Source organism: Ixodes scapularis, unplaced genomic scaffold (genome assembly GCF_016920785.2).
Source record: "Ixodes scapularis isolate PalLabHiFi unplaced genomic scaffold, ASM1692078v2 PGA_scaffold1__304_contigs__length_218370807, whole genome shotgun sequence".
Classification (NCBI taxonomy): Eukaryota; Metazoa; Arthropoda; class Arachnida; order Ixodida; family Ixodidae; genus Ixodes; species Ixodes scapularis.
The window spans coordinates 34,758,800-34,786,420 of record NW_024609846.1 but is presented as its reverse complement, the minus strand read 5'-3'; positions in this window follow the sequence as shown (position 1 = coordinate 34,786,420).

Genomic DNA, 27,621 nt, shown 5'->3' with positions numbered 1-27,621 from the left:
ACAATCACGTTTCGAAAGAACTTTCCTAAATAAACCCTCAACCATTGCTCCTTTTTCAACGAGAAATAAATCGGAAGCCGTCGCAGTAGGTCTTGACATAAACCTATCTGTTGCTTCGGTTTTAAGAACAATAGCTCCATGGCAATGTTTGCCTGTTGTAGACCTGTTTTTGACCCAATACAATAAGAAAGACACCCCCCACGAAGTGTTAAAGACCGACCAACGAACCCATTTTCCGCAAGGTAGGAAAATGGCCCTCGCGCCCTTCTCTTTTCACCCTCTCCCAAAAATCACGTGACGGCAGGGGCTCGTTTTGTGTCGGCTTTTTCTGTAGGGATAATCCTCAAAAACCGCGAAATGAGCGGCTAGCTGCGAGCGCAACAACGACCTTGAGACGTCCGGGTGTCTTCCCTCGTTGACGCAGGCACGCTCAATCCGCGAGATTGAGGAAGCCAGCGCGACCGAACGCTTTTTCCCATGAGCTGCAGGTCCGAGGCCGCTCGGTCGGTGGAGATCGGGGGGTCTTGGTATGCTGTGTTCGTTCCAGCAGCCGCTTTCTGGCATCGCGCGGCTGCTGGAACCATTCCCGTGTCTGCACAAGGATTGGCTTGCGCAATAAAGGGTTCAGGTCGTTGATAATACTTTTATTTTCTAAACTTATAAATCAAGTGGCTTTCCCTAATCTCTTCATTACTGTTTGAAACACATCTCCTCTCATAGGTTGTTCATCCCATTTTGGACTCTTTTGCGTATTTATTCGTCCTTACCTATGCTTGATGACTGTGTGATAACTTGATAAAGACCTTTAAATATTAGCGCGGGCTTGCGCGATCAACGCTGTCCCGGATTTACCCGAAATTGGAAAGATTGGCGTCAGGAGGAGTTGAAGAAGCAAATCGAAAATCTTGCTTCTAATGAAGATGGCACAATCGTAAGATAGGTCTTTGCTTCACCTGTATCCACAACGCCCCATCGTTTGCACTATCGCAACTTCTCAGTAACATAGCTGTATACCACATTTTACTCATGGTTACTATAGATGTGGCCCCATAGGCTTTCCCGTTATGAGCGAGTCGACTTTTTAACGACCGGCGACTCTCCTGAGTGAGAATAAATATTATCACCTTCCCACAACATCCACCCCTTTCTCCCCCCTCCCTTTCCCGAGTTGGGGAGATATCAGGCCACTCCAGGAAGCAACCTGCAGACTGCGCTTTTCGGCTGCTCATTCTCAACACATTCGAACGTGGAAGTAAACACATCGCATGAACGACGCCCAGTTGATTTGCAACCTAAATAATGTGGCTGTATACTGTTGGGACCCAATCAATTTCATCATCAATCATTATTTGTTATGATTTCATGGTGAAAGTGTGTTCGTCGTGATGCCGCAAAAGTGATCGATTCAAAGTTTTGTTGAAATACTCGCTCCTGTGACGCTCTAGTGCGTAAGGTCAAAGCACCCGAGGCAGTGCGTAATACTTTTCAACTGTCGTTGACGATAAAACATTTGTGGGAAGTGCGCAAAAATTGTTTACGCACTTCCCACAAAATTGTTAAAATCAGCTTGCGAAAACCGTTGCTCCCCCCCCCCTCTCTCTCTCTCTCTCTTTCTTTTTTTTTTCGCGCCACTGCAAAAAATAGCGGCCGAGCAACGAAATTCTATCAAAACCTCGCTTCTTAAAGAAAGGACACCAGGCTATAGGGTACTGAATCTGCCAGGGAGTTTGTAGAAATAAAGGGCGACCATTGAATCTAGCCTTCTGCACATCATGCCCGGGATATTTCCATTTTCCTTCCACGCGATTAGAAGGCAAGACGCTGGGGGAATTTGTGTGCACTAACATGCTACTTCTAAAAGAAAGTACCAGATTTCTTGTGCATGTCAATCTACATGTAAATAGTTGAATCACTGTGCACAAACATTCCAGGCCTGGAAAATGACATGGAAGCATGGCGGAAAGCAGCTTGCTGGAAATATAAGTCTCTATTGCATTGCACTGGTGTGAAAAATTATTACGTATTTTTGTTTTATTTCTGTGCGAAAATAAAAACAGCGTTTAGAAACCGAACACTGTGTGTTTCGAGGTGCGCCGAAATGACATAGAAAACCCGGACAACCTGAACAATACGAGGCGCCTTGCGTCAATCAGCTTTTCCTGGTTTCTTGTTTTTCCGGAGCCTTTCAAAAGGGGATGAAAAATTATGAACCGATTGACCCGACTTGCCACATTAGAGCAGTTCATTTTCATTACGACAGGCTCTCTTAGAGCGTCCTGCATAGTTCAGCTTGTACTGGTCCGTTTTTATTTTCGGTTCTTTTCAAAATATGATCTCTAAGCTACTGGACCAACCTACAACATTCAAAATTTATGGAAGCGGCGAAGTGGTTGGGAGGGCCAAGCGGGCAAGGGTTGCGCGCCCCTCGAACCACCGTCCGTTACCTTTGCTTAGCGGCTGGGCTTTGCGAGCAGAATGCGAGCTTGCTCGAGTAACTTGGATCCGTTCAGAAGAGAATCCCCTCTAAACAACCATCTCCGGCGCCTGGGAAGAACGTAAGTGGGCGAACGAGACGCCTGTGTGTTTTGCGTCACGCCTGCATTTCAAGGGTCAGACTTACTGGTTCCCGACACCAGCACGATTGACGGCACCGCCCGCGTCTTTGAGTGTATATTGATACGGAGAAGGAGAAGAGCGCGACGGCCCGCGGCCGTAGTGCGTTAATTCTGGCTCGCACTATGGCGGGCAATCAGATTAAAAAACTACCGCTGAGAACCACCCCGTGTACATACTCGAAAACATGATAAGCATCGAATGGGAGTGAACGTAAACGTATAATGATCCGATACAAAGTTTCGCTTGATTCCTAAACGAATAATGCCATAGCCAAGTACACCTTCACATCAAATTGTTAGACAGAATTGAAGAGAAGATTGTGTGTTTCTTGAAAGAGATTTCGGCCCCCTTCTACCCAGTCCGCTTTTCTATAGGCCCCAAATAACGTGAGCGAATCTTTCCTTTTGTTGCATTTCCACTTCTCCGCTTCCGCAGTTAATGAATGTGGTAGTTTGGTCCAGTGGCTTAGAGCCCACGTTTTGAAAGGAACCGAAAATAAAAATGGACCAGTACAAGCTGGACTATGCAAGACGCTTGAAGACAGCCTGTCGCAATGGAAATGAACTGCTCTAATGTGGTAAGTCGGGTCAGTCCATAATTTTCATCCCCTTTTGAAAGGCTCCGAACAAACAAGGAACCAGGACAAGCTCTGGTTGTCCCGGTTTTTTATGTCCATTCGGCGCTCCGCAAAAAGGACAGGGTTCGGTTTTTAAGCGCTGTTTTTATTTTGGCACGGAAATAAGACAAACATACGTAATAATTCTTCACACCAGTGCAATGCAACAGAGACTTCTATTTTCAGCAAGCTGCTTTCCGCCATGCTTCCATGTCATCCTTCAGGCCGCGAATGTTTGTGCACAGTGATTAAACTATCTACATGTAAATTGACATGCACTATAAATCTGGCACTCTCTCTTAGAAGCAGCACGTTAGTACGCACAAATTCCCCCACCGTCTTGCCTTCTAATCACGTGGAAGGAAAATGGAAATATCCCGGGCATGATTTGTGCAGAAGGGTATAGGTTCAATGGTCGCCTATTATTTCTACAAACTCCCTGGGAGATTCACTACTATATAGCCTACTGTCCTTTTTCCAAGAAGCGAGGTTTTGATGGAATTTTGTTGCTCGGCCGCTATCTTTTGTAGTGGCGCGAAAAAAAAGAGAGAGAGAGAAAGGAAAGCAACGGTTTTAGCGAGCTGATTTTTTTTATTATTTTTTTTCAGCCATTGCGATATTTTGTTGTCTTTCGGTATGCTTTTGTGGTGTAAACAATTTTACGCACTTCCCACAAATATTTCATCGTCTACGACAGTTTTAAAATATTACGCACTGCCTCGGGTGCGTTGACCTTGCGCACTAGTGCGTCACAGGAGCGCATATTTCCGCAAACGAGGACCTATTTTTACCTTTGAATCGACCACTTTTGTGGCATCACGACGAACACACTTTCACCATGAAGTCGTAACAAAAAATGATTGGTGATGAAATTGATTGGGCCCCAACAGTAGAGCCACATTATTTAGGTTGCAAATAAACTGGGCGTCGTTCATGCAATGTGTTTACTTCCACGTTCGAATGTGTTCAGAATGAGTAGCCGAAAAGCGCAGTCTGCAGGCTGCTTCCTGGAGTGGCCTGATATTTCCCCAACTCGGGAAAGGGAGGGGAGGGGGGGGGGGGAGGTGAGAAAGGTGTGGATGTTGTAGGAAGGTGATAATATTTATTCTCACTCAGGTGAGTCGCCGGTCGTTAAAAAGTCGACTCGCAGATACCGGGAAAGCCTGTGGGGCCACATCTATAGTAACCATCAGTAAAATGTGGTATACAGCTATGTCACTGAGAAGTTGCGATAGTGCAAACGATGGGGCGCTGTGGATACAGGTGAAGCATAGACCGATCTTACGATTGTGCCATCTTCATTAGAAGCAAGAATTACGGTTTGCTTCTTCAACCCCTCCTGACGCCAATCTTTCCAATTTTGAATAAATCCGGGACAGCGTTGATCGCGCAAGCCCGGGCCGCGCCAATATTTAAAGGTCTTTATCAAGTTATAAAACAGTCATCAAGTAGAGGTAAGGACGAATAAATACGTAAAAGAGTCCAAAATGGGAGGAACAACATACGAGAGGAGATGTGTTTCAAACAGTAATGAAGAGATTAGGAAAAGCCACTTGATTTATAAGTTTAGAAAATAAAAGTATTATCAACGACCTGAACCCTTTATTGCGCAAGCCAATCCTTGTGCAGAGACGGGAATGGTTCCAGCAGCCGCGCGATGCCAGAGAGCGGCTGCTGGAACGAACGCAGCATACCAAGACCCCTCGATCTCCACCGACCGAGCGGCCTCGGACCTGCAGCTCATGGGAAAAAGCGTTCGGTCCCGCTGGCTTCCTCAATCTCGCGGATTGAGCGTGCCCGCGTCAACGAGGGAAGACACCTGGACGTCTCAAGGTCGTTGTTGCGCTCGCAGCTAGCCGCTCATTTCGCGGTTTTTGAGGATTATCCCTACAGAAAAAGTCGACACAAAACGAGCCTCTGCCGTCACGTGATTTTTGGGAGAGGGTGAAAAGAGGAGGGCGCGAGGGCCATTTTCCTACCTTGCGGAAAATGGTATCGTTGGTCGGTCTTTAAGGCAGGAATTATTTCAACTGCAAGAGAAGTATAACAACTACATCAGCTTTTACACTGATGGCACAAAAAGTAACTCCTCGGTCGGTTGCTCCGCAATCAGGCCTACTCATGAATGTGTGCGGAGAATTAATAGCAACGGGACAATTTTAACGGCAGAGCTATATGTTCTACTTCTCGCCACAAATCACATCACAAAAAATAGACTTCCATGCTCCATAGTTTACACTGACTCCCTCAGTGCCCTAAAAGCACTCGCATCGCTTGAGGCAACAAAAAATCCCCCTGTTACTGATTTACAATTCAAAGTGAGTACTGCATTAAAAAACAATATTCAAATAGTCTTCTGCTGGGTTCGAAGCCACGTAGGAATTGCCGGAAATGAAGAGGCTGACCGTGCTGCCGACAAATGTAGTGAAAGAAATGTGGATATTGAAAACCTACCATACAGAGACTACCGTGCAGCCCTAAGGAAACACATCAGATATAAATGGCAACTAGAATGGAGCAGTGAAGTCAACAACAAACTCTATTCTGTAAAGCCTATTTTACAGGAATGGGCGAGTGCCCGGCACCGGGAACGCTTCTTCGAGGTAATCCTGTGCCGGTTTAGAATTGGCCACACGCATCTCACGCATGGGTATTTGCTTCGTCAAGAGGATCCACCCATGTGTGAGCACTGTACAGAACCCCTAAGCGTGGTGCACATTCTCCTTGAATGACCTGCATATGAGAGTGATCGTCGATTTCACTTCTCCCAGTTTTATAGAGCCCGCCTCCCTTTACACATTGCTTTGTTGCTTGGAGACTAACCTTTCATTAACCATACTCACGTTTTTTTTAATTCCTAAGAGACCTCGGCCTTTTACACCGATTGTAGTTTGAAGTCATAAATTTTATATTATCACTAACATAATTATCCACACCGTGTCATGCTCATTGTTTTATTCGTTCATCGGCTACTAAAGCTCCTTTCCTCCCTCTAAACCTTTTCCTGCAACAGTATGATGTTTGGCGCTCTATGGCCTAAGGTACTTTTGTGCCAATAAACCCCAATCAATCAATCAACTTGTATTTATTTACACAACACTAAAATATAAAGAAACAAAAACATGAACCTCCCTTGAAGTGGCAAGCGCAACCGCTGGAGTGCTTTGAAAGCTCTGTTTAAAACGAGCCGTGCTGATTGTTTCGAATGATTGCCTAAATCCAAAATGGCCGCTTCTTCAGGGGAAGGCTAGTAGAAGGCAACCTGAAGAATTTTAAACCGCGACAACGCTAGCTGTTGTTGCTGTAGCCGACAACGAAACAGCGTTGGGTCGTGTCGGAGATCTTCGTAACGCGTGATCACCGCTGCTTTCGCAGTCCCGAGCCGGACGCAACATACCATCTAAAATGGCGGACTCCTGTCTGCTGCTCCTCCGCATGCGCCGTGGAAACTCCGCAAAAAGGCCAATTTTTGACAACCTGCCTCCTGCTTCAAGTTGGATACGCACACTAAAGCCAGTTGGACCTTTAATTTACATTGTATTAACTCTGTAGGTACCAGTTAAAGTGGACAGTGGCCATGTCACTGACCTGGTCGATCCTCGAATTTGAAGCCTATTGCAATGACTTCACCGAAACATTCGGCCTATTGAGAGGTGGTCGCAGATTGCAAGAACTGTAAAAAGTGTGTTTTGTTTTAGACAATCTTTTTATGTCTTGCTCCGCATACCGAATCGCGCATTCGCACCGTGCGCGCTGAAAACATACATTTCACCCGAAGTTCCGCGAAGAATGCTTAGAGCCCAGAGATGGGCTCCGTTAGCACCCGTCTTTTAGAAACCTCATTTATGGCTAAGTGGCCATTATTAGTTCAGCAAAATACATCTCTGTAACCGAAGCAATATATTGAAATACAGGCCCTTTTCCTTCTACCCATTCGTTTTTTTTTATTATTTTATTATGCAAACATTAAAAAAAAAATCAGTTCTGTGTAAAATGATCGAGAAACGCATCGCGCTAAGGGTAGAACACGTACATACAAAGATTTCTGCATTATCAAGAACTGTACGCTGACCAGAGTGCGCCTGCAGTAAAGACGTTGCGAGATTCCAGGTTCTTTGTTCGGGTCATGATGTTTAAGAATCAGAACTCTCAAATTAAGAATCCGATCTATTTACATTTGTTTTTAGCTATCCACCTTTTTTTAAAACATCCGTTTGAGGGTAAATGAATTCGGTACTATTTTTTTTCCTCTAGCCAAGCAGAGAGGGAAGATGCCTTTTTCGTATTAACGTCGGCATTGAAAACAATCCGCGATAAGGACAGAGCCGAAGTTTGTGAGAGCCGTATCTAGGTCACAGCGTCTTAATAGGCCAACCTAGCTGACGTTTCGGGGTGTCGAGCGGGTGGGAGAAGCCATAGCTTTTTGTACACAAAGAGTTTGGCAGACATATTGAGCTACTAAACCGCTAAATCTGCATGGAACTAGCCAACGAGAAGGGCACACATTATGAAGGTTCGTTTTCATATCGCGACTCTACTTGAGCGAGCCCTCTTAAATTTGAGCATGTCGAAACACTCCGAAATTTAGGATAAAACCGGCCCATACACTAGTAGATGGTTCGTTTTCAGAGGCGGTCTAGGGGTTTTAGTCACTTTAATATTCACCACCTTCTGTTTCTTTTGCGCCTGTACTTGATCAGTGCATTCAATTAGTGCTTTCTTATAATCAATCTACAACAAGAAAGCGTACAAATCATATTTTTCTGCTTGTTAAAAAAAATAGTTTTCAACTGTTACGGAACTTAGAGCACGGATTCGCAGTACCTGGATAGCAAACGCTTACTGCAGTTTTGAAATGTGGCGATGTGGGGCGGAGGGGGGGGGGGGGGGGGGGAGGGATGATATAGAAAAGTTATTTTTTAGACAATATCGATTGAAATACGGTAATAACTTTCGAGATTTTTGCAGAAGTAAGTGTAAGCAATATGTCTCGGAAAGAGAAAAAGGCGCGTTCCTTAATGAGATATGCTTCCAGTGCGATGATGTTCATTGCAGACATGGGGTGGCTAATCCAGACTGGGTCGTGCATTTTGAAACATAGCATAGCAGGGAAAGCATTTGGTTGAATGTTCTTTAGTGGTGTCGGCGCCAAACTTTCCAAAAATAAAGACATTTACAAAGCTAACCACTCCGGCAGAAAATGTCGAGTAACTGTGTTGTGAATATTTGCACGGCGTCTTATATTACGTAAAAGATAGCCACCGCACATGCTCAGAACGGGTTCCACAACCCGTTAGGCAGATATGGCACCTCTCGAAAGTTGATTATTAGAAGTGTCTATACAGCCTTGGGCCTATATAGCGCGTTTTTTTGTTTTGTTTTTGTTTTAGCAACTTAGTCCTTAACTTAGTCGCGCGTCAATATGGCAGCCCCTATTTGAAGAACACGGTTTGTATATTTTAACAAACTTGGGCATTATCCGAGTGCAAGCATGAAGTGCCTGTGATCTAAAAAGGAATATGAAACCTTGCACGCCTTTCCGGGCAAATTAAATGTGCTAAGGATCACAATCAACACAGAGCAAAAAATATCACAGTTTCTATGGGCTGTTTGAAACTATCTAGTGCTGACCCCCAGCTAGAATGAAAAACTTTGTCTTTATTGACAACACTCAAATAAATCCCGAGACTACGGAAGAAGAAAGGAAATCACATTAAATCACGCACACGCAAACATATTGCGCGTGTTTCATTTTGTGCCGTCATTAGTCATTTGTCAAGCCGGTGAAAGATTCACCGGCTTGACAGAGCGCTCTCTCTTTTTTAGTTATTGATGGCATAACGTATAGACTTACTTGATTATTAAGTGCAGGATTTTAAATATCACTATAATTATATCAATATTATAAGCGATCAAATTTTGTAAATTATAACAGGTGTTTCAGAGGAAACTATAAAAATAATGAATGAAATAGGCCGGTCACGAATAAATGAACTCATTTCGAGAACAAAAAAAAATGCCACCTACTTCGAACGTCAGTGATTCCGTAAAAATCAAATATGAGTTAAATATTTAACTAAAAGCTAATAACATAATTTAATTTGTTAAGGTACACATATGGCTCAAGTCAGTAACTCGCTCAGCATCGTCGAAAACCACCAAATTGACTTATTTGAGACGTCTAAGAAACACGTGCAGTGCCGTGTATTACGGCGTTAAAAAAACACGCAACTTCGAAGTGTTTCTAGGTTTCGGCTTCCTAACGGAACACGCCTTTGCTCCAGCGGTTTCAACCTCCGATAACTTGCTGTTGTCCAAGAAAGTTGTATACTTGGACACCCTCGGCGACGCCGTAACATCATGCCTGTCCCAATATAATAACGCCAAAAATAAACGAACACAACACTGTAAGTTCCGTCAAGAACATATTACGCCCCTTACGGACGAAACATGAAATTAGGTTAGGTTGAAATTCAACAGTGTTTCAGAATAGAGCTTCAAATATCTTGCATCTTCAAATGCAGAGCTTTATATGCCACAGTCATAAAATACATATAATATTATTTAGACGTGATATAAGCAACTATTTAAAAAATGACTTAAATGGCCATTTAAATAAATTTGATCTTAATTGTCCACCGTGGTTCTTGGTATCTGATACACTATATCTCATTCATCTACCTGGTATAATAACAGTAATACAGTAGCCGCAACGCGTGACCTCCTACCACCTTTCGGGAATTTCGTGGTTAGCGTTCAGGCACAGAGACAACGTCTTGAATGTTGGTCAAATACGATTCTCTTGATGTCTGAACCTGGGATACGAGTTGCGTTTTGCCGAGATTTTGCCTGCAGTATGACACCCGAAAAGGTATTGAACTTTGGATATATAGAGGTACTACGACGCCATTGCTACTTCATAGGTTTAAAACCGTGTCAATGCGGTGTCACACAAGTAAGAAATTATATTTGCAACCATTATGGTGACACCGCTGTGGTTATGGGCGTTTACCTTCTCGTAGAGTCAGTTCTATTTTTTCGTTTCATGGTCTCTTGTACCAAGAAAAAAGGCGAGGATCACTTGGCTTTGCGCACACCAGTGGATTCGGTGGTGGAGCTGGAAGACTTCCCGCTTAAACGAGGAAGACGCGTGCTTCAGAATGCTAGGTTTGGAATCTATCCGCACCTGCATCAAGGGTGTCACGATGAAAGTATGGGTTTTCTTTTTTAGATCAATAGCGATCGTTGAAAGATAGCGAAGCGGTTGTTCCCATCTTTAGCAGTATGATACGATACTCTTTTTCCTCATCTCTTCATGAACTTCTTGAATTGTAGCTCGATATTTTTTTGTCATGATAGCGTTTAGACACGTAGACGCGGATATCAATGTAGCAAAGCTTCCTAAACATTCCGCACCAAGACACCAAAATGTTTACGTGTGCCAGTTTGGTAGAGGTCCCTGACAAACGGTCATTATTCATCTGCTCCGTTTAAGTATTCAGTGCTGGAAAAGTATTAAAAAAGTCCACAAAAATATCCCTCTGTGTCGAGAAAACTGATCATTAGCACTACCTGTCTAGAAATCTAAATTGATTGCGTCTGTTGATAGCGATTTTATAAAGAAGTGCATATTTTGAACACGATTAAAGGTGAAAGAAAGTGAGAAAGGTATTTCTATGCCTGGAATGTTTCAGTTGAACTTTCTAAAGATTGCAGGCCATTGAAATCAAAATTATATTGTTTTATTTTTACTTCGGATTTCGCTTAATGGGGGTGATGACTAAAAATCAGTCGACGACGCATGTGCTTGCCGAATTCTTGTTTTAACTGAAGTAAAAATCGCTTTCGCACAAATGTTATTGTCTCGAGTTTGTGGCGCCGATAGGAGCGGAGATGTATTTTAAGATTTCCACCGTCACTAGCGTTTTGCTGTTTCGCCAGGCTTAGATGAATTTCGCATCTGAGCCTGACAATATTTTGCCAGGTTTCGATTATAATTGTTTTGCTCAAGGAACTTAAGTCATGTTTTAAATTTATGCAAGCATTACCATACACTTGTTAAAAGAGCACGACACTGCTATTTTTATTTAATGCTATCATTGCCAAAACTACTTTGAATGCGAGTGGAAACCTTAAACACACAATTTTAACATCAAATTTGGCAAAAAGGCAATTTTAAATATTTACTTTTGTTATTTGCATTAACATTTCATAGTACGGTTAAAATGTACAGCTGTTTTCTTATGCTAATTTAAATAAAACCTTCGCCACAAAATGGCTCCCGAAATGTATATTATTTATTGTTTCCGTATACTTTGACGCTTTTTATGATTAGTTATATTGTATTGCATCAAGGTTTTATCAAACGAAACAAAAAAGGTATAGCAGCCTGAACACGAGCAAATAATGGTGCTCTTCTGAACAAATCAGAATCTAGATATTTCTTTTTACCTCCCACTCCCTTCGTCAATTGACTGATGTCCTTTTGCAAGCAAATCCAAACTCGAAGAAAACCCTCAAAAAATAGCAATGCATTCTTGCAAGAAAATTAAAATACGAAAATCAGTAAATGGAACATTTTCTGTTTGACAAAAATCAAGCCGTTTGTGTTCTAGCATGACGGGTGTTAGGGGATGGCACGGTTCGTGTGTTAATAGTTTATAATAAAACTAAGAAAAACACGAATGCGGTAGGGACTCTTTCACTGTTTCAATAAAAAACACAAAGTTAATACGTGTCTACACAGCTGCTACTTAAAGGAATGTCATTTTGGGAGTCTTCCTTCTCTTTTTTGGTCCTGGTCACGTTGAAGGGTGGCGCCGTCAGACTTGTATGACACTTGAGCGAACCGCTGAAGTTGAAGGATGGACGGCTTGTTGATGGACTTTTGGACGTAGTAGTTGTAAGCCTGGAGCGTCTGGGCTCAATAGACGTTGATGTGTCCGATCGATGGAGTTGTCCTCCGCTCCTCACGCAGTCCAGTCGGCCTCTGTTATGTCACATTCAATTGGGGCGCACGCAGCACCGATAAAATGCTGCCCCCCAGGCCGCGCCACCGCGCGGGTGCAGCGTATGACGCACTACCAAGTGAACACGAAGCATTCCGCCGTGCAACGCGCTTGGCGCAGTCACTTCAAGGGCAAAACATAAACGCGTGGACCACTGAACAAAGTCCGCCGCGAGTGGGGCGGCGGCGCGCGCCATCTAGCGAGAGTCTCCCGAGCCGCCATGTTTACCGAGACGAGGAAGACGAAGCGAGGGGAAGTAGGGGCCGAAGGAGACGGAGGGCGGTAGCTCAAGGCCGCACCCGCCCGCAGTGCGCGAAACTGCATGGTCTCCTTTCGACGGTGCAGCTGGTGCAGCAACGCGCCGGTGTCGTGCGCCGCACCAAGTCTTAAATGAACGTAGTGCAGCCGCACCGACACGGCCATCTGAACGCGACGCGTCCGTCGGTGCAGTGCGGTGCGGTGTGGTGCGCCCCAATTGAATGTGACATTAGATTGACGCCTTTTCCTCGAGAGGTGGCGGAGACAGAGTAGGGCCTCTGACGCCCTGATCACATGAACGGAGGTCTGCCCGACTCTTCTCAGCTTAGCCTCAGAGGCCTAGCCGTCCTCAAGCCCTTTTCGAGACCTTCTGAAAGAACGCGCCATTCCTCGTGCATCTCTTTTTATACCGAGCTTTATCTTCTTTATATTAGTGGTGGGTCAACCCTCACAACACAACGGTGTTTACATCAGTATTACGTTAATATTATATATCATATAATAATAACGTATTATATAATATATATATATATATATATATATATATATATATATATATATATATATATATTATATAATACGTTGTATATATACATATACAACACGGGCACTTCACACCATCGTACGTGGTCTCCGAGGAGGATATAAACGAATATGTGCAGATGAATGAACCGTACTTAATCCAATGAATCAAAGAATCAAAGTTTTCAGGAACCCGCCGAAAGCCAAAAAACGGCGGAGCCAGGATTTGAACTCTGGGCCTCGCAATGTCCGGTCGGGTGTGCTAACCTCTACACCACTCCACCTTGGCTTTCTGGTGTTTCCTACCTGTCTTATTAATGCACAAGAAACGAAATGTGCCCAATCGGAGGTGTTCTGGAAACACACGCCGCCGCGTGGAACGCGGTACGACGCTTAGTGTCACGTGGTACGTGCTCGTTTGTGCTCCAGAAATCCTCCCACTGTTTGTCTCGCCCCGTGTACATGTAGTATTCTTTGTTTATGAGTTTTTAGAGACACGGTATCATCATCATCTGCGAGAATAAAGAGCCCCGCCGTTATTGAATATACAACACGGGCACTTCACGTCATCGTATGTGGTCTCCGAGGAGGATATAAACGAATATGTGCAGATGAATGAACCGTACTTAATCCAATGAATCAAAGAATCAAAGTTTTCAGGAACCCGCCGAAAGCCAAAAAACGGCGGAGCCAGGATTTGAACTCTGGGCCTCCCAATGTCTGGTCGGGTGTGCTAACCTCTACACCACTCCACCTTGGCTTTTTGGCGTTTCCTACCTGTCTTATTAATGCACAAGAAACGAAATGTATCCAATCGGAGGTGTTTTGGAAACACACGCCGCCGCGTGGAACGCGGTACGACGCTTAGTGTCACGTGGTACGTGCTCGTTTGTGCTCCAGAGATCCCCCCCCCCCCCCCTCACTGTTTATATATATATATATATATATATATATATATATATTGTAAGATGGAGATAGTGATAGCTTTTGGAGAGGTTTATTACGAAACTGCTCAGGGCGCAGGCTGGATTCGAATATCCCGGTCGCGCCACGAGCAGCCCGCGATCAGTCCTCATGATGATGATCGTTGTAAAGATGAGGACGATGAATGTCTTTATGATGGTGTGTATCGTGACGATGAAAGAAGATGATGTCCTCGTGACCTTTGTCCCTCCCAGGAGAAGGCGACATCCTGGCGCCGTGGAGGGGTTATTGTGGTTCGGGTGGTTGGTAGTAGTTTTTGAGTCGGCTGACATGTACAATGTCGCGATTGCGGCGACGGTGGTCTTGGGGGACTTGTAAGGGTTCCACAATGTAGTTGACTGGTGATGTGCGATCGAGTATCCGATACGGACCGAGGTATTTGTCGAGAAGTTTTTGGGTCAATCCAATGTGGCGCTGTGGGACTGACAGCCAGACCAAGTCTCCAGTCTCGAAAGAAATATCTCTGCGATGGTTATCATAGCGGCGTTTCTGATCGGCTTGGGCGCGAGTAGTTTGGAGGCGCGCTAGTTGCCGGCATTGCTCAGCGTATGAAGCCATGTCGGAGACGCTCTGATGTTCGGTGAAGTCGGACCGGTAGGGTAAGACGGTGTCAAGTGTGCACGATGCTTCTCTGCCGAAAAGAAGAAAAAATGGAGAAAACCCGGTCGTGATGTGAGTGCTGGTATTGTACGCGAATGTGATGAATGGTAGGACTTTGTCCCAGTTTGTTTGATGGAGGTCTGTATACATAGCGAGCATGTCTACGAGTGTTCTATTGAGCTTCTCGGTTAAGCCATTCGTTTGAGGATGGTAAGCCGATGTGGTACGATGAATAACATTGCAAGCTTGCGGGAGTTCTTGCACAAGGGTGGATAAGAATACGCGGCCACGATCGCTAAGCAATGTCTGGGGAGCTCCGTGCCGTAGTAAGATGTTGGTGAGGAAAAAATAGGCAATGTGTGCTGCTGTGGCATTGGGTAGGGCGCATGTTTCTGCATAGCGAGTAAGGTGGTCGCTCGCTACTAAGATCCAGCGGTTGCCAGAAGCCGAAGCATGGAGGGGCCCAATAAGGTCAATCCCAACTCTTTGGAAGGGACGCTCGGGGCACGGTAGCGGTTGTAATAAACCAGTAGGGGACTGAGGGGGGCGTTTGTGTCGCTGACAGTCGGGACAGGCTTGAACGAAGCTCTGCACGCTGCGGTAGAGCCGAGGCCAGAAATAACGCTGGGAAATTCTGCGATAGGTTTTCAGGAAGCCAGCATGACCACTTGTCGGTTCGGAGTGAAGTGAGCGAAGAACGTCGCCTCGTAGTTCTTGTGGGATACATAGTAACCAGCGATTTCCCTGTGGGAGGTAATTTCGTCTGTAAAGCAGGCCGTCTCGGATTTGAAAGTGATGGACGGAGCGAAGGAAGGCACGATTCGAGGAGGTGTGAGTGCCGTTGAGGTGGTTCAAAATGCGGCTGGTATAGGGGTCCAAAATTTGCTGGCTGGCGACACTGTGGAGACTTAACGGTAGAATGAAAAGTGGGTCATCCACGTCAGAGTCATCGGTGAGTGGTAAATCCGGCAGTGGGCAGCGTGAAAGGCTGTCCGCATCTCCATGCTTCTTCCCAGACTTGTACAGCACGGTATAGTCGTACTCTTGGAGGCGCAACATCCACCTGCCAAGACGACCGGATGGATCTTTTAAGGACGATAGCCAGCATAGGGCGTGATGATCAGTCACTACGTCGAAATGACGTCCGTATAAATACGGACGAAATTTCGCAATAGCCCAGACGATGGCGAGTCCCTCTTTTTCTGTCGTAGAATAATTTCTTTCTGGTTTGGTTAGCGTTCTGCTGGCGTAGGCGACGACGTAGGTGCCATAGTGTTGTTTTCTTTGAGTAAGGACTGCGCCCAACCCGAAACCACTAGCGTCAGTGTGAAGCTCTGTCGGTGCGGTATTATCAAAATGTGGCAGGATGGGGTCCGACGTTAATAGTTGTTTTAGTCGGTTGAATGAGTGTTCACAATCTGTGGTCCAGGCAAACGGTGTGTTCTTTTTAAGTAGATCGTGAAGAGGTGCTGCGATGCCTGCAAATCCGCGCACAAAGCGTCTGAAATAGGAGCAGAGGCCTAAGAAAATCCGAACATTTTTTTCATTTCGGGGTGGTGGGAAATCAGAAACGGCTCGAATTTTATCTGGATCTGGTCGGATTCCTTCGGGCGAAACGACATGACCGAGGATTAGAATTTGAGTACATCCGAAATGGCATTTTCGTGTGTTTAACTGTAGTCCTGCGTTTGCTACGCAATTTAAAACGGTATTAATGCGAGATAGATGCTCTTCGAAAGTTCGTGAAAAAATAACAACATCGTCTAAGTAACAGAGGCAAATCTTCCATTTGAGACCACGAAGTACGTTGTCCATCAACCTTTCAAATGTAGCCGGCGCATTACATAAGCCAAAGGGCATTACGTTAAACTCAAATAGACCATCGGGTGTAGAGAATGCTGTCTTTTGTTTGTCATCTTCAGCCATAGGGACCTGCCAGTAGCCTGAGTGTAGGTCCATCATTGAAAAATATTCGGCTCCCTGGAGGCAGTCTAGCGCGTCATCAATTCGTGGCATCGGGTACACATCTTTTTTGGTTATTCGGTTTAAACGGCGGTAATCCACGCAAAATCGAATAGTCCCGTCTTTTTTCTTTACCAAAACGACAGGAGATGCCCAGGAACTGCTTGATGGGCGCACGACTCCTTTCCGGAGCATCTCACTTACTTGATCGTGGATCATATTACGTTCGGCTAAGGAAACTCGGTACGGCCGCTGCCTTAGTGGTTGCTGCTCCCCGACGTCGATTCGGTGTTTAGTGGAAATCGCCTGGCCGGGGGCTAATTGACCAACATCGAAACAATTGCTGTGTTTGTGAAGAATGGCGTAGAGCTTTTCCCTTTGGTCTTTGTGAAGGTTAGGATCGATAGTTTCAAGTAGATGAGGCGAACTAGGAGAAGTCGTGGTTGTAACACCAGTGTTGTCGGTCTGCTGGGCAAGAGCGACTACTTGAAGTGTGTCAGATATTATTGCCGTTCCTAAGACAAGGCCTGACGGTAAAAGACAATTAGAAGAAGACGAATTAGTGACCATGATCAACGCTTCCTTATTTTCGAATGTAGCTAAACTGTATGGGGTGAGAAGTCCTGTCTTGGCAAACGTCGGTTTTGAAGGCGAAATTAAAACATCACTTTGAATCGGGTCCGACGAAGAAACTACTACACTCATGGAGGAATAAGGAGGAATTACGGTGTCTTCTGCAACAAAGACCTTAAAACTGTTACTGGGCTCGGGAAATGCAGGTGGGAGAACTTCGGATAATTGTATTGTGGAGTGGGAACAATCGATAATTGCTGAAGCCTTAGACGAAAAATCCCAAACCAAAATTATCTCGTGTGAACATGAGGCGAGAACAAAAAATTCAACAACATGGAAAACTCCGCCCAAAGAAAGACGGGTTGTACACCTTGAAATAGGCATCAAATTTTGCTTACCAGCTGTCTGAAGGACAAGACCGGTACACGGGGTGGTTACTTTCTTGAGTCTTCTACAAAGATCATACCTCATGACGGAAACGGCAGCACCGGTATCTACTAGAGCTTGAATACGTAAATCTTCAATGCACACTTCGACCATGTTGTTCGGAAAATGAGGGCTTTGAGAATGTGAAGATGCTGCAGTTCTTGCCTCCTGAACCGCAGGTATCAGTTTCCCTTAGGGGTGGGGCTGACATTGCGGGGGAGCATTGGTGAGGAAGACCTGCGGCGTGGCGACGGCGAGTGGTACCGCTCTGATGTACGAGGTCTGTCACGGTAGTCGTCACGGGGCGAGGGCGGCCTATAGGTGGACTCATGCTGGGCGGTCGAAAACGGACGATACGGGGCATCGTAGGTGATGAGACGGCGTCGGCAATATCTTGCAATGTGGCCCACCATGCCACAACTGAAGCAGACGGGACGTCCGTCGGGAGCCCTCCATTGCACTGATTTTGGGGCCTGAGGAAACGGTGTTGGAGCTGCATATGGCAGAGGTGTGTGCACAGCTGGTCTACTCAATATCTCGGCATACGTTGGTCTTAAAGGTGGTGCGTTTAGGGAAGAAACGCATCCAACCGCAGCTGCGACCTCGTCCTGGATAATGGTCCGAATGCTTGCCGCAGGTAGTGGGGCTTGCGCTATCTGGGATGGTGGGGTGACGTTCAAGGTCCCCAAGACGCGTGCTACCTCCTCGCGAACAGTGTCGCGAATGAAGTTCCGGAGGCTGTCGCGAGTGCCGATGGTGTCTTCGTGAGGTGTGGTGAGACTCGCTATTTCGGGAGTCGGTACGACCCTAGCTGGAACGTGAAGTCGTTGATGCCTAATTTCTTGGAAGTTCTGGCACGCCTCGACGAGTTTTTCTACGGTTAGTGCGTTTTGAGTTGCCAGCAGCTGGAATGCATCTTCGCCGATTCCTTTCAGTATGTGATGCACTTTTTTCTTGTCAACGCGTCTCGTCAGTTTCGGACGTCTTCAATGTAGGCCGTAAACGTTTCCTCGGGTTGTTGTACCCGCGTGGCCAGCTTGCGCTCGGCTGTGAGCTTACGTACCGCGGGTCTGCCGAAGACTTCCCTGATTTTCTGGGTGAACTCCGGCCATGTTGTCATGCAAGTCTCGTGGTTTTTGAACCACGTGTTGGCGACTTCCGACAGATAAAAGATGACGTTGGTTAGCTTGGTGGCGTCATCCCACTTGTTATGGCGGCAGGCCCTATCGTATGAGTCAAGCCAATCTTCCACGTCGTCGTCTCCAGCTCCGGAAAACCATTTCGGGTCCCTCTGGCGAAGTTTGTCTGTGGACTAACCTGTCCTGCCGCTGAGGTGGAGCCGTCAGCTGGTGGAGCGGTGGTCATAATGTGTCGGAGGGTCCGGTTTCGCAGCTCCAGTGCAGAGGGAACCTAGGCTTTGGGGCAGAAGAGCAGCTTGAGGTCTTCAACGAGGATACCCCGCACCTCCACCACTTGTAAGATGGAGATAGTGATAGCTTTTGGAGAGGTTTATTATGAGACTGCTCAGGGCGCAGACTGGATTCGAATATCCCGGTTGCGCCACGAGCAGCCCGCGATCAGTCCTCATGATGATGATCGTTGTAAAGATGAGGACGATGAATGTCTTTATGATGGTGTGTATCGTGACGATGAAAGAAGATGATGTCCTCGTGACAATATATATATATATATATATATATATATATATATATATGTATCCCTCATTAGACTTCGCTTCTGTTTGAGCTAGTTTCCGTACGAGATAAAAGGTAAAGTTGATTTCGTTCGGCCTTTGCTGTGTGAAGAATAAATAACCTCTACACAATTTTCAGTTCCGGCCTTAGCTTATGTTAGGCCAAGGTGGACAGAAAAAAAATGAGACTATATAAATTTTGTTTTATCTCGAGATTAAAAAAAAACTAATCCTATGTTTTTTCTTGGAATGTTCCAAATAAGACCGCTTCTGAAAGAAAGTAGTATAGAAAACAATCGCTTTTAATTAAAAAAAAAATATTCGTTGTTCAAGCTTCGAACTATGTCGCGTATCGTGTCCCCCCTCCCTCCCCCAGCGAAATATTCACCAAAAAAAAATACTTGCTGTATGGTCGAGAACATAACGGTGGCACTCTTTTATGATAAAACAAAGTGCAGGGTTTCGTTTACTCTTCCACGTGAGTCTTCGTAGTTAATGTAAAAATAAATACTAGAAAAGAAAGCCTACGATGAAAAAGTTAGTTGCTTTCCTTTCTCTCTCAAAACCAAATGCGTAGTGTCATTAACTGCTATCGACATGGGTGAACTTCAGCATTGGCGTTGTAAGTTCACCAGTTCGCTCGTCCTTACTTTTTAAAAAAGTAAGACTGAGACTCAATATTTCACTATTATTTACCGGTGCATCATACTTGGGTGATTTGATAAAATTTCAATTTTACTTCGTTCTCAAGTGTTTACCAAACTACAAAAATGCGCAGTGCTTTTTCAAACATTAGTAAGGTTGGCTAGCTATGCAAAACGTTTATGTTCCAATATCAGAAGCACTAACATAAAATGCAATTTTAAAACCTCATTATAAAAAAAACTCTTTATGTGCATTCAATTAAGGGTTTAATGCACTGAGTCAACTGTTAATTTATATATTCCTTTAAACACTTTCGGAACCCTGTCGGAAAATCTCGATGATGAAAAGATGATGGAAAAGGCTCATACAAGCGTAACCGTAATATGGGACATCCTATACAAGCGAAAAGGCGGCTACAGTATAGTGGATTAATGCGGAACGATACAGATAGGCGGAACCATACAAACGTGTCGTAATATGGGACATCCTATACCAGCGTAGTGGATTATGACGGAACCATGTAGGCAGAGGGAACCATACATGCATAACGTAATATGGGACATCCTATACCAGCGAAAAGGCGATACCACCATGGAGGAGCCATATGGCTCCAACGTGCTGGTTTCGCCTTTTCAATGTTGTACAGGGCGATTTAGTTTTAAGCTTTACATATATGTTTAGAAAGGTCGTGAAAGCTAAATTAATGCGGTTTGTGCAGGCGAGTTATACGGCCAGGCGTACGTAGTATAGGGACCTAGTCGTAACGATCAGTCAGATAATTAAATACAATTTTGTTAATTAACTTTTTAATTAGTGAAAATGAAAATATGGTTTCAATTAAAAACTTGCTGAGTCATTGAAAACCACAAAATCAACTCTTTTTAGAGGGATATAATGCAGGGGTAGCATTTTACGCGTTCTGTAAAAATGCTTTATTTGGACGAGTTTCTAGGTTTCAGTTTCTTATCAGAGCTCATCTCTGCGCCCACGGTCCTGTTCCGCAGGGGCTTAGAAGCGCAACACACGTGCGCCTTGCTACCCTCCATCCTACGAGGGAGGCGAGCGGGCGGCTTCGCACTGCGGCCACCGGGCAGCAGGACCGCAGGTGCAAAGATGCGCTCTGGTAAGAAACCAAAGTCTGGAAACGCGTACAGATTGACCATTTTTTTTAGAACGCTATAAAATGCTGCTCTTGTCTTATATCTTCCCAAAGAAAGTAGATTTAGTGTGTTTTGATTATGCTTAGCAAGTTTCTAATTGGAACCATGGGTCTATTTTCACTGATTAAAAATTTCAGGAACATACTATACTTAGAGAGAAGCTGAAGCGGTTTTGTATTTGAGAAAACACTTTTAAATCTTCTTTATTTGACCTTAAGAATCTCAAATATCAAAATTATTTGGTAATTTGAATAATTGAGGCTGCATAGGGTCATTTTTTAAGCGCTGTGAAAGCACTTCAATGGAGAGCAATGTCACAAAAACAGCTTTCGAAATCTTTGCTCACGCATCTTCAGCGCCTATCAAAGCTATGCACGCACATGCTATTTTTAAAAAGGCAGAAAAATGTGTCACGACTGGTGCCAATGCGGGAGAATATACCTAGAAAACATGCGATTGGACGCGCGGCCCTTAAGTGACACACGCTTGGCGGCCGAAAGGTCTTCTTACGATGTCACTATTGGTAGGATGTTTTTTTTGTGTTTTCTCACGTTTAGTTATATCTTTGTGGAAAACGAACAGGATATTCAGATTCGCGGGATAAAACTACGCTAAAATGAACCTCCATTTAGTTTTCTGAAAGAAGTCTGGCACATCTCTGTAATAAGCCGACTGATCATTACAAATTAGCTTTTTATACTATGCCGCTTTTGCCATATAGCTCACGTGCACAGGCCGCGCAAATGTAGCTTTTACGGTTTTTTTTAAAAAAAATTGTAAAACATACAAAAAAACACTCTGTAGAATGTTCCCTAATACGATACGATTGCATGGTTCCTTTCCCGCTTGCATTGTTCAAGAAAGACTTGTACACATCCAGCGTTTCATTAGAATGCTGGATGTCCGCGAGTCTTTAGATCAGTGAGTGGTTTCAAACAAGCATGATGTTTGCACACCAGTAAGCTCTTATCCGAGGCTCACCAGGAGCACTAAGAGCAGAAGCAAAATGTCGTGACCTGGTAAATTTGGTTGCAGGTACTTATTTTTAGAAGAACTTAATGCAGCAAAGCTTAACTTTGCTCAAAAGAAGATAATTAAAAATTCAATACTGAACAATGGTGTCCCTTGAGCTGTCAGACCAAACTCCCACTCTTGCCATCAGGAGTTCCTAACTCGTGCGTAGAGGATCAGCACACCCCAGATTTGTGCTGCAAGCACACCTGCAATATAAAAGTTGAATAAACATGAGATGAAATATGAGACGCTTACAATTCTCTCTAATGTGAAATTAGAGCACAGATCTTGAAGAGGAGGATGGGAGGGTATGCCCCTCCTCCCCCTCCCCCCCCCCTCTTCTGCTCCTTCCCATTTAGCGGAAAATTCCCGTTGAATTAAGCGGGAAAATTTCACCACTAAATTTAGCGGGTTAAATTTCCCACTAAATTTAGCGCGGAAATTGATGTCACATGACCTCAACACAAATGCAGTTTTCCCGCTAAAAGAAGCGGGGAAAATGACGTCGCATGACTGTGTCACGTCATCCATAAAAAAGTTCAGTTTCTCAGCTAGACTAGCGGAAATATTAACGTCACATGACCGCAACATTAATTCAATTTCCTGCCAAGTTTAGTTGGGCGGTTACGCCGACAGCGACGCCGCGAAACGCGGAAACGGGTGATAAGAGCTGCGCTAAAAACTAAATGCATCAGGTGAAATAAAGTGAACATTAGAGATATTGTAAGAAAAAGAAAAGAGAATCTAAGATACCGTTCTCAGCTCCTTCCTTTTGTCCGTTTTCAAATGGTTTGATTTCAAGAAATGTTTATCTCTATTCATACCCAGAGAACCCCTCCCAGTTTCAGCATGTATGCAATAAATCAATGCAGACTAGACCTTGTAAACTATAATGCACATGAAAATGAATGTTTGCCACATAGTCATGTATGAGTCAGTGGCTCAGATCTCTAAATACATTTGTATTGAGGAACATTCTTGAATAAAACTTCTGGGCTTCGATTTCGATAGTTTGTACTTCCATAAGGAACACTGTATGGCACTGATATTTTTTGTGACACATCAGAAACAGCACAGCACTGTCATCCTTGCATACCTAACAAGAATTTGTATTTTTTTTTGGCATGGCATGTGCTATTCTAATGCCCATACAGCCTCCTTTAACAAAATTTTCTTTGTAGAGCTTTTTATTGGTTCTTATTTAACTCGCTCGACAGATTCGGCACCTTGAATTCTTACTCGGCATCAACAGTTTTATATAATAATGGAATAGCGAAAGACAAGATGTATGGACTTGAGTACGGCTCAACAAGCACAGATGTTGAGCAAACTACTGAAGAAAACTCAAATGTCAAAATAAAAATAAGCTGGAATGTGGATACAATTATGGACATGGTCATGAATACAGTTAGCAGATTCAATATGAAGAATATGTGTTAGACGCACGCTCAAAGAAACCTGTTGCATCTATATTCATTGAAATTACTTCGCAGAACCCAGCGCTGCAGTCTCGGGTGCGAGTTCGCTGAATGAGTCCACTGAAAATGAATGTAGACGGAAAAAGCAGTTTGATCTGCAACAATGAGCATTAATTACATAGGCAAGTGGCATGTCATTATTACTGTTACAGTGCCGAATGTTTCAATCTGCCAGTCTCATCATTCTGTGAGTTCCATCCGTATATTACAGGGTTTGGCTCTCTCAATGCTTTGCGAGAAAAATGAGGAACTGGAATTGTCTAGCGTAGTTCTAGAAAAACTACTTCCAGAATCCTATCTCAGCATCGTAAAGAATATAAACAGTTTCTAGAGATAAGGTTAGTGATTGAGTTGAATAAACTAAATACTTAGTTTTGCGAAACCATCTTGCCGTAGTAAACGTATAAAGTTCCCCTAGGTAGAGCTAGTCATTACGGATGATTGTGCCCATTGCATACCATGACAATTTAATTTGTGACCTACAATATTTACAGACTCAAAGTGGAACACTTGGCGCTAAAGATTGGTCTCACCATAACTGTCTCCAAACATCCACATAATAATTTCCATAAACCTATGTATTTCAAGAAAATATTTGGAACGAGCTGTTTAAAACGCCATAACACTTTTTAACACTAATAGAAAGCCTGTAGTGGACCACAACTTAAGCAGTTTTTACTTCATTATGAAGAGCAATAACAGATATGTGAACCTTAAAACTAGGCCTGCACTGAATTGCTTTCTTAAGTTGAACGTGCTATGCTCACTTGAATATATTATTTTTGATGAGCTGACAATGTGCAAGTTCCCATTTTTTTATATTTCACATCTCCCAACTGCCGGGTGTGGTAGGTACATAAGATTGATGACACCAACGTAACACAATGATTATTTTAAGAATTTGTTGGTATAGCACTAGCGAAGCCATCTGCGGGAAGTTATTTCTGTGACTCCGTCGAACCTACATCCGCGGGCTTTAAGTTCACATGTGAATGATGTCTGCAGACTCTTTTTTGCAATTGGAACTCAATCCGACCCAAGATTTGATATGTTTTTTTGCATTTTAGGCTTAGTAGTGCTTTTGCTGTTTCACTTCAAGAATAGGCAAGAATGCTTATTTCGAGTAGCATACCTAACACCTGGTGGCACGAGGACTCTCTTGTCGTGATGCTAATCGAAAGTCACAGGCAGGGAGATACTGTGATGCTTTTGTTGCTGGGATTACCTCCCCCATAGTCCTGGCCAGACCACAGAAGAAGATGGAGTCCAAGCTTGTGGCCACTAGGATCTCCAGATCTTGAGGCCAACCAAGTAGCTGGAAATAAAAACAAATCACAATCAAGTACTTGGCAGAGCTACATTAGAATGGCTAGCATATTCTTTCGTGATCAGCACATAGATCCTTTTGTTTTTATACTTTGTACTTGTACCTATTAAAAAACTGCTCCTTCACAGCCACAGTCATACTCACACCCCAAGACAAGGCCACACAGGCTTTGAAATGATGGGTACCGAATTAAGGCGAATGTTCAAATGCACTCATTTAACCCTCTTTCACCCCAACCTGGGAGATTTCTGTCAAATATGCACATTTAACTCTAAAGACTATAAAAAAAACTACTACTGCAATGCAGAGCCGTATAGTGGGAGAGTTTAGCCAGTGGGTGTGGTGACGAAGGTGCCGGAGAGGAGGAAATGGGAGGAGAGCGCCGAAGGAGGGAGAGATAAGGTAGCAAAGAGGAGACGACCGCCATTTTGACGCAACGCTGTTGGCGCGGAGCACTTTTGAGGCTACACGTCGTCTGCTACTGGCTTATTTCATTTTTGCCTGAATAAAAGTTGCATTTAAACATAGAGAAACTTCTTTCTTTAGGTTTTTAAGCCACCGAGGAATAACACTATATTATTTTATTGCCAGAGCCTGCCAAATAAAAGGAAAGGGCAGGTGACTGGATAGAAAGAGTTTAGTTGGCGCACCAAGAGGCTAACCAATAAAAATGGGTACTACTCTGCGCAAAATGCCTAAAAAGCGTGGATCTCTACTTGACACTAACAGCGGCACACAGTATTTACTTTACTGACTGAAGGGTACTAGATCATTATTTTCAGCTAACTAGTCAAACTAAATATTCTTCCCAACTTGCTTTTTAGGAAACTTTTTTAAATTTACAAGAACTATCAAGACAACGGCTAAGAAAAAAGCAATGACAAAACCAACAATCGAATTTGCCTGCTCTCCACTAGCATGACATCTATAGAAGGCAGACCTGCAGAAGGAGTAAGCAGTCTAAAAAGAGTATGTCCTATGTATAATTTGTTTTCATGCTGCAAAGCACGTGCTGGAAAGAGGTTTCACGACATTAACAAAATTTCTTGCAATCAGTTGAGAACAAGTTAGAGCAGTGAACTTGCCCTTGCCCCTGGCATAACGTTTTAGTGTTGCCCATGGAAACTCCAATAAATTTGTAAATAAAAACAAAAAAGACTAACCTTCATAAAAAAAATTCTAACTTTCACAAATAAAAGTTATCTAGAACAAAATATGTGGGATACACTTGTACAGCATCCATTTGTGTGCTGAACCAATTTTGAGGCAAATCTGCGACAATGAAAAGAAAACGCCCGAGTACAATTAAGGGAAAGACAGAAAGGATTGAATTAAAACGAAAGAAACACACAAGAGGACGAAACAGATGACACAGCTTTCGACTTGCAACTACAGATTTACTGGGGCGGCTCGCCGCTCAGAGCTCGACTTGGGGAGGCGATGGGGAAAGGGGGGAGGGGGATGAGGGGAGGTGTAAGAAACACAGGGAGACCGTTGCGGGGGCGAACACAGCGGGCGGTCGGGAGTCTGGTCCACGGCGTGGTCTGGTCCGTGTCGCCTCTCTCGTAGATGACACCTCGCGTCGCTTCGTGCCGTCGGGGGCGCGGCGGAGAGCGGGGGGAGGTCATCGGAATTTCCCGGGGAAGGCGCAAGACGGACCGGAGCACCAGAGTGTCAGGCGAAAACAGAAGGCGAGAAGAAGTAAGAACAGAGGGCGGCTTTCCGGGGTTGTTTTTGTTTGCCACTGTTTTCCCAAACCTTTAAGTTCTAGTGCCGCGTGTGCTGGGGGGCTCCCCTCCCTCGCAGGAAGCAAATCTCTCTCTCCGAGAGGGAAAGGGAAGGGCTGGAAAGGATTGTTGTCGCTGACTTGATACTTACGGATTCTATTATTTCTCTTCCGAATCGAGATCGGTGTCCACCTATGATTTTTGTTTGGGTGAAATGGGGTGTGCAAGAGGAACATTTTTTGCGTGGACAACAACCGGATGCACGGAATCTTCGGGCGGGCTCGTGATCTCCCTCGCGTGTTCACGGAGACGGTCGTTGATACATCGGCCCGTTTGACCGATGTACTCCGCTCCGCACGAAAGAGGGATCGTGTACACTTTCACTCGTGCGCAGGGGCGGAAGCACTGGGCGTGTGCTTGCACGAAAATTCGACACCAGGGTCCTTTTCACCTGCAAATTCGAACTGGGTGGAATGTGCAAGCGCGTCAACAATCCCGAACCTCCGCCCTCCTGCACTAAAAAACACGCCCAGTGCTTCCGCCCCCGCGCACGACAGAAAGTGTACACGATCCCTCTTTCGTGCGGAGCGGAGTACATCGGTCAAACGGGCCGATGTATCAACGACCGTCTCCGTGAATACGCGAGGGAGATCACGAGCCCGCCCGAAGATTCCGTTTATCCGGTTGTTGTCCACGCAAAAAAATGTTCCTCTTGCACACCCCATTTCACCCAAACAAAAATCATAGGTGGACACCGATCTCGATTCGGAAGAGAAATAATAGAATCCGTAAGTATCAAGTCAGCGACAACAATCCTTTCCAGCCCTTCCCTTTCCCTCTCGGAGAGAGAGATTAGCTTCCTGCGAGGGAGGGGAGCCCCCCAGCACACGCGGCACTAGAACTTAAAGGTTTGGGAAAACAGTGGCAAACAAAAACAACCCCGGAAAGCCGCCCTCTGTTCTTACTTCTTCTCGCCTTCTGTTTTCGCCTGACACTCTGGTGCTCCGGTCCG